This window comes from Nicotiana tabacum, chromosome 19 (assembly GCF_000715075.1).
Source record: "Nicotiana tabacum cultivar K326 chromosome 19, ASM71507v2, whole genome shotgun sequence".
NCBI classification, from domain to species: Eukaryota; Viridiplantae; Streptophyta; class Magnoliopsida; order Solanales; family Solanaceae; genus Nicotiana; species Nicotiana tabacum.
In genome coordinates this window covers 53,625,314-53,631,344 of record NC_134098.1, presented here as the reverse complement: position 1 = coordinate 53,631,344, position 6,031 = coordinate 53,625,314, and the positions used below count along the sequence as shown (strand labels likewise).

General features: G+C 38.2%; 1 non-coding gene across 1 annotated transcript; it reads right to left on the bottom strand.

Annotated features, from left to right (window-relative positions):
- Positions 1-583: 583 nt before the first annotated feature.
- LOC142173933 (small nucleolar RNA R71) lies at positions 584-690 on the bottom strand. The gene has a single exon (XR_012703299.1). It is a non-coding gene; the product is annotated as a small nucleolar RNA R71 (small nucleolar RNA).
- Positions 691-6,031: the final 5,341 nt, after the last annotated feature.

Here is a 6,031-nt window from a genome sequence, read left to right as displayed (position 1 = left end):
TAAATTAGTGTTAATTTATTATTATTTTTCTTCTCTTTAAAAGTTGGTTAGTTACGATCCAAAAATTGAAAAATCTCTTTGATTGTGCAGGAAAGGACAAACATCATCTTCTCAAAGCATATCTCGTGAAGGAATAGAGAATCGGGGAGTAGAAGACATTCAACCACCAGTACATGTGGAGGATCAGTTTGATGAAGTAGCAGCAAGGCCACCAAATAGAATCCTAAGGGATTATGCTAGACCTGACCGCTTCAACTGTGAATCTAGTGTCAGAAAACCCCCAGTGGCAGCTAACAACTTTGAAATTAGGGCTTGCCTGATTCAAATGATTCAACAGTCTTGCATCTTCACTGGAGACACAAGTGAAGATCCACACACTCATTTAATTGACTTTTTGGAACTTGTTGAAAGAGCTAAATATAATGGAGTACCTCCTGAAGCTATCAAGTTATGGCTATTTCCCTTTTCTTTAAAAGGAGATGCCAAAACTTTGTTGTGATGTTTGCCACAAGGTTCTATTACCACATGGAACCAAATGACTCAGAATTTTTTAAACAAATATTTTTCCCCTGCTAAAACCACAAAGATAAGACAAGACATCTCTAGTTTCTTGCAGACTGACACTGAGTCAGTTAATCAAGTTTGGGAAAGATTAAAAGCAATTTTAAGAAAATGCCCACGCCATGACTTTCCTGAACATATGTAATTGTATATTTTTTATCACGGGTTAAAACCCTCTTCTAGAAATGTGATTGATGCAGCTGTAGGATGTTCTGTAATGGGAAAAACATCGGAGAAAGCATTACAATTGTTGAACGAGATTTCTGAGAATGCCATCTAATGGCCATCTAACTGTATAATCATCAAGAAGACTGCTACGGTAAATCAGGTTGATGATTTAAATATACTAACGCAGTAAATTGTTTCTTTGGCACAAAAGTTTGAATCTTTTCAGGTGAATGCACAATAACCAAGCCAGTCTGAGGCTTGTGACATATGTGGAGGAAACCATCTAAACCATGAATGTCAAGCAACCAATCATAATGATGAACAGGTCCATTCTGTCGGTTATAAACTGTACCCTTTTGGGAGTCCAATGGCACAAAAGCATCCAGGATTTTAATGGAGCAATCCAAATGGTGCAGAGAAATCTCAAAGCTTCCAGAAGCAACAAGTACAAGGTCCGCCGGGATACCAGAATTAGAACCGTGGGCAACCAAACTACAAACCTTATTTACAAGCAGGGTCATATCAGCAAAGGCCTCAACAAGCTTATTCAAGTCTTGATGACCTTTTGTATAAGTACATTAAGGCCACTGATGAAAATATGGAAAGTCAGGGTTCAGCCCTCAAAAATCTAGAAATTCAATTAAGCCAACTGGCAACTTTTGTGTCAGAAAAGATTTAAGGTCCCTTGCAAAGCAATACAAAAAAAAAATCCAAATGAGCACCTTAAGGACATCACCTTACGATCAGGTAAGGAGCTTGATGAACCCTATGCAGACCAGTCAGAGCAAACAGGTAAACAATGGTAAGAATGTTGACATACCTTCTGAACTATCTGAAGAGAAGGAAGTCAAGAAAAATGAATAAACAAATATTGAAAAATTGACTCCTTTCCCTGTGACAATTCCTTTTCCAGTAAAACTGAAAAGAGAAAAGCTTGATAATCAATTTTCAAAGTTTTTGGAGATTTTAAAATAGATTCACATCAATATTCTTTTCACTGATGCTTTGTTACAAATGTCTTCTTATGCCAAATTTCTAAAAGAAATTTTATCAAGTAAAAAGAAATTGAAAGAAGTTTTTGTGGTGATGCTTACTAAAAAATGTAGTGCTATACTTCAAAATAAGCTACCACAAAAGCTTGGCGATCCAGGTTGTTTACAATTCCATGCACTTTGGGAGGAGTATATTTTGAAAAAGCACTTTGTGATTCTGGAGCTTCAATTAACTTGATGCCATTTTCTATCTTTAGAAAATTAAATCTTGGTGATATAAAAGAGATAGGTGTTTCTCTTCAGTTATTAGATCAAAGTACTAAGAAACCTAAGGGAATAATTGAAAATGTGCCCATAAGAGTAGATAAGTTTGTTTTTCTGTAGATTTTATAGTACTTTAAATGAAGGAATGTCCCGATGAACCAATTATTTTGGGTAGACCATTTCTTGCCACAGGTAGAGCAATCATAGATGTTCATCAAGGACAACTAATTTTGAGAGTTGATGAAGAAAGAATCATTTTTTATATGCAAAAGATATTAAGATTTTCAGGAGATGAGACATTATCTTCGTGTTTTTCGATTGACATACTTAATTATCTTACAAATGAATTCAAAGATGATCAATTAATTTCAGACTCAATAGAAAGATATTTGGCCAAATCCGGCACTATATAAGACGATGATCCTATCATCAGAAGAAAAGCCGAAATACTAGAAAAAGATTCTGAAGATGTGGAGATGCAACCAGAACAAGTTCAACCAAAAATTGAACTCAAAGTTCTCCCATCTCATTTAAAATATTTTTATCTTAAAGAAGAATTATTTTCAGTAATTATTTCATCTTGTCTTACTGCAGGACAAGAAGAAAAACTGATTGAAGTATTAAAAGCACATAAAGGAGCCTTGGGGTGGACTATAGAAGATATCAAAGGGATTAATCCAACTATTTGTACACACAAAAATCTCATCGATGATAGTTATAAACCAATAGTCCAGCCCCAAAGGAGATTGAATCCAGCAATGCAGGAAGTAGTAAAAAAAAGAGATCGTAAAGCTTTTGGCGGCAAGTATTATTTATCACATTTCAGACAGTCTTTGGGTAAGCCCTGTTCAGGTAGTACCAAAGAAAGGAGGTATGAAAATTATAAAAAATAAAAGTAATGAACTCATACCTACAATGACTGTCATAGGATGGAAAGTCTGTATTGATTACAGACGTCTCAATGATGCCACTAGAAAAGATCATTTTCCTTTACCATTTATTGTTCAAATGTTAGAAAGAATTGTAGGATTTGGTTTTTACTATTTTCTTGATGGCTATTCAGGGTATAACCAAATACTAATTGCACCTGAAGATAAGGACAAGACAACTTTCACATGTCCTCATGGAACATATAACTATAGGAGAATTCCATTTGGTCTATGCAATGCCCCTGCTACATTTCAGCATTGCATGTGAGCAATGTTTTCTGACATGACTGAAAATGTAACGACCTGACCGGTTGTTTTGAGCTCTAGCACGTCGTTCGGCAGTTTGAGGCCATGAGTAGTCTCACTTCAGGTATTATGACTTGTGCGTGTGGTCGGAATTAAATTTCGGGAAGTTTGGAGTTGAATTGAAAAGAAAATTCTCATTTCGAAAGCCTTAAGTTGAAAGAATTGACTAAGATTGGATTTTAGAGTAAACGACCTCAAAATTGGTATTTGAAGGTTCCAACAGGTTCGTATGATAATTTCGGACTTGGAAGTATGTTCGGATTGGGGTTTGGATGTCCCGGGAGCGTTTCGGCACCTATTGTGGAAGTTAGCATTTTGGAAGAATTCCATAAATTTGGGTTGAAGTGCATTTCAATATTATTGATATTTGTTTGGAATTCCGAGTCTGATAATAGCTCCGTATAGTGATTCTGATATTGGGAGCGCGTCCGGAAGTGGATTTGGAGGTCTGTAGGTCATCTTGGAGTCGTTTGGCGAAAGTTAGGAAATTGAAGGTTTTTCAGAAGTTTGACCGGAAGTGGACTTTTTGATGTCTAGTTTGGAATCCGATTCCGAAAGTTTGAGTAGCACCGTAATGTCAAATGTGACTTCTGTGCAAAATTTGAGGTCAATCGGACATGATTTGATAGGTTTAGGCATCGAATGTAGAAGTTGAAATTCTAAATTTCATTAAGCTCGGAATGGGGTGCGATTCATGAATTCGATGTTGTTTTAAGTGATTTGAAGGCTCAACTAAGTTCGTAACGTATTTTGGGACGTGTTGATATATTTGATTGAGGTCCTGATGGCCTTGGGTGGATTTCGGAAGGTTAACAGTTCGAATTTGGAATTTGAAGAAGGGTTGAAGCAGCTGAGCTTCTGGTGTAATCGCACCTGCGTGAAGAGGGCTGTAGGTGCGAGCCCGCAGGTGCAGGAAAAGAACTTGTAGAAGCAGATTTTTCTGGGGGAGGCGTGGACCGCAGATGCGGTCGAGATCCGCAGAAGTGGGACCCCACCTGCGCGCGTGGAGCCATAGAGGCGGAGGCACAGAAGCGGATTGTAACGACCCGGCCGGTCATTTTGAGAGTTATAACCCTGTTTTCCCCATTCCTACTTCTTTTTGTGTTATTCAGCTATATTATGTTATATCGGGTTAGTTGGTTCGAGTCCGGAAGGAACTCGGAGTGAAATGAGACACTTAGTCTCATAATTGAAAATTTTAAGTTAAAAAAGTGGACCGGATATGGACCTATGTGTAAACGACCGCGGATTTGAATTTTGATGATTCCAATAGCTTTGTAAGGTGATTTTGGGCTTAGGAGCGTGTCCGGAATATTATTTTGAAGTCCGTAGAGGAATTAGGTTTGAAATGCCGAAAGTTTTATTTTTGAGAAGTTTGACCGGGGGATTGACTTTTTGATATCGGGGTCGGAATTCGATTCTAAAAATCGTAATACCTTTGTTATGTCATTTAGGACTTGTGTGCAAAATTTGAGGTCAATCGGACGTGATTTGATAGGTTCCAGAGTTGTTTGTAGAAATTAGAAATTTCAAAGTTCATTAGGCTTGAATTGGGGTGTAATTCATGGTTTTAGCGTTGTTTGAGGTAATTTGAGGATTCGACTAAGTTCGTATGATTTTTTAGGACTTGTTGGTATATTTAGTTGAGGTCCCGAGTTTCAGATGGTTAACTGATCAAAAATTGAACTAGAACAGCTACTGCAATTTCCTTCTGTTGGAAATTTCTTTTGCCAGAAATCGAGCCTAGAAATCTCTCAGAATGGAGCCCAGAAATCGAGCCCAGAAATCTCCTAGAAATCGAGCCCAGGGTCGAGGGTCACGATCGAAGGCCGGGTCGAAGACATGATCGAAGGCCTAGGATCGAGAACCATGATCGAAGGTCTAGGATCGAGAACCAGGATCGAAGGCGTAGGATCGAGAACCAGGATCGAAGGCCTAGGATCGAGGGCCAGGATCGAGGACCTCGATCGAAGGACAAGATCGAAGGCCAAGATCGAGGCAGAACCGAGGTTGTCTGGGCAGAATTATAAAAATAGGGACTTCGTCCCACTTGCCATTTTTGACAAATTGGAGCTTGAGGAGAGGCGATTTTTGATATATTTTTAAGAAAAACTTGAGGTAAGTCCCTTGTGATCATTTCTACTCAATAATATTGAATAATCATCGAATAATCCAACTAGATTACATGATTTTGAGGTTTAAATCGGAGATTGGAACTTAGAAATTTGAAAATAAGATTTGTAGATTTGAGGGTCGAGTTGAGGTCGGATTCAGAATGTTCATGAAAGGCTTAATAAAAGACTTCGAGAAGTCTGGCAGGTTAATGGTGCGAGACCTTGGTAATTGAGAAGGAGAAATCCTTACGGGTTTTAATTTTATATAATTGTAGCTTAAGGCTAAGTGGGGGAGTCTGCTATCGACGAGTTGATTGCACGGTTATGGGCATATACTATTCCGTTGGATTTAATCTTGCAGAGGTCGAGATCAAGGATGACTCGGGTAAATGAATTTCTGGACACAAGTTGTATTACACTCTATGGTTATAGGAGGACCATAAAAATAATTGGGTGTTTATTCACAGAGAATGTAGTGTACATGGAGCGGGAATTTGCTCGGTTGCATAGGAGTGAGGGTTACTCTTTATTCCCTTGGGTGTTGATGTGCTAATGAGGCACATGTCGTTTCGGTCTGTTTGGTCGGTTAATTCGAGAATGGTTACAATGGATTCAAGATTTATAAATATGGCTAGAAAACTGGGAGTCGCATTGAATGGTGTTGAGACTCGTTGCATCTCATATCATTGTGAATTAT